The sequence below is a fragment of the Macrosteles quadrilineatus genome, unplaced genomic scaffold, assembly GCF_028750875.1.
Source record: "Macrosteles quadrilineatus isolate MER2022 unplaced genomic scaffold, UCM_ALF_1.0 Scaffold_3__2_contigs__length_128488019, whole genome shotgun sequence".
In the NCBI taxonomy this organism is placed as follows: Eukaryota; Metazoa; Arthropoda; class Insecta; order Hemiptera; family Cicadellidae; genus Macrosteles; species Macrosteles quadrilineatus.
The window spans coordinates 127,295,747-127,297,862 of NW_026542596.1; positions in this window are offsets into that span (position 1 = coordinate 127,295,747).

Here is a 2,116-nt window from a genome sequence, read left to right on the forward strand (position 1 = left end):
TAACATATGTTTGAATTATTTTAGAATTAAGTTAGTAAGAATTTTTTTTTTATTTACCTGATATGTTGTTACCAAAGGCTGAAGATGAGTTTTGATGAAAACTCGAAATATACCTCCACATTTTTTTAGTTAACTGTGTATAATTTTAATTTAGTGATGGGTCGCCAACAAACAAAGAATAACATATAATATAGATTTATATATGTATGTGTCCGTGAACACGATAACTTTTTTGAGTTATTTTTTCCCGATTTTGATTAAATTTGGTTTGAAGGTGTAAGGTGGGATAAACTTGAATGAGTTCGCGAACCAGCATGATCGGGACATGGGAACGGGATTTTACGGGTTTTTATGGGGATAAAAATGGGTTTTTCTAAATTTTGACCATTTAAACACAAAATTTCGCAATTTCTCTCCAGACCTTTTAAAATATCTTAAAAAAAATTTAGTATATCAAAGTGTTTTTGTACAATTAGTGGTTACGGAGAAAATTCAAAAAATTTTTGTTATAAAATCCCATGTTATTCTTATGGAGAATATTAAATAATTGTAGATTGCTTGTTTATGGATATATTTTGATCAAACTTGGTAAATTTATTTATTTTATACTAAGTTATTAATATTTTACTAAAAAAACACGATTTTTACCCTCCCTGTAGCAACAAGCCTATGTACTCATTATTCTATTCTATTCTATACTCATTAAACCTAATCTTATATACAAAAAAACTTATTACAGCTAGCCTGACCATACTACTGGACCTAATTACACGTGGTTGGTAGCAAATGAAAGATATTTTCCTGTAAATGTGCAGAATCCATTTATAAATTACAACAGGCTCAAAATTAACACGAAAAATGAATTTGATACAAAACAATTAACATGGGTCTTATGGGTTGCCATTTAAATACATTTAATTGAAAATCAATTAATTCAGGCATCTGGAAATTTGCTTAGTCGGCAGGTTTGCTGCGGCGGGGGTATTATTAAATATTATGTCAATGGAAAGCTTCATCCATGTAGATTTGCAAATAATTATGAAAGTTTGATTTTTTTACAGATTTATGTCAGATTTATTTATAGATTTATGTCTGTAAAGGGTTTGCCGGTATGCATTATAATCATATAAAAATATTTGTTGATAATTTAACAGCTGATTGTTGTATTGTTATTTCATTAATTTATCTTTGTTAGCATGTTGTCATAGACAAAAGAAATATTATTCATGGTCTATTGTCTGTGATGTTGTTCACAATTTGAATTTGTGTTAAAGCGTGTTCATTATGTTATGTGTGTGTTTCTAAAAGTTATGTGCTTTATCTGTACCATTAATATTAGTGAGTAAAGTGGTGCATGGATTTCATAACTGTTATTTGCCTAGAGACCTTTATATTCAACCACAACGGGCTCTGTTAGTATAATTATAAAACAAAGCATAAGGTGACGTTCTGATAAGGTTCTCATAATGTTTCTGTTTTTAGCTAATTTCGCTAATATCTATTACCGTATATGGCACGGTAAGACCAAGGCCTGGGACTGATTACCTTTTTTTTCATTTTGATGTCCCCAGAGGCCAAAAACACCACCCGTTAAAAATGTTATGCATATATATGTGTCCGTAAACACGAGAACTTGAGTAATTTTTGCCCGATTTTTAATACATTAAGGTTAGGGTAAGGCGGGATAAACTTGAGTGAGTTCGCGATCCAGCATGATCGGACCATGGAAACGGGATTTTAGGAGGGGTTTAATGAGATAACAATTAATCTGGTTTTCTCATGTTTCATCCTAAAAAAAAATTTCCCAATTTTTATCAAGACCATTTTAAAGAGAACAAATCATTTAGTAGGCCTATGTCAAAGTGTTTTTGTGCGGTTATTGGTTGCGGAGAATAAAATTGTAAATGAAAAATTCTCATTTTTTATGGAGAATATTGTAAAATGTTGTGTTTTGTTTGTTTATGGATATATTTTGATCATTTTTGGCCCATTTATTGATTTAATACTAAGCTATTAATATTTTAAACAAAACATACTTTATTTGTCTCCCTGTAACAGCAAACCTAGGTACTTGAATGGTACTTGTTAAACATAATGTTATTCAAATAGATTTAAT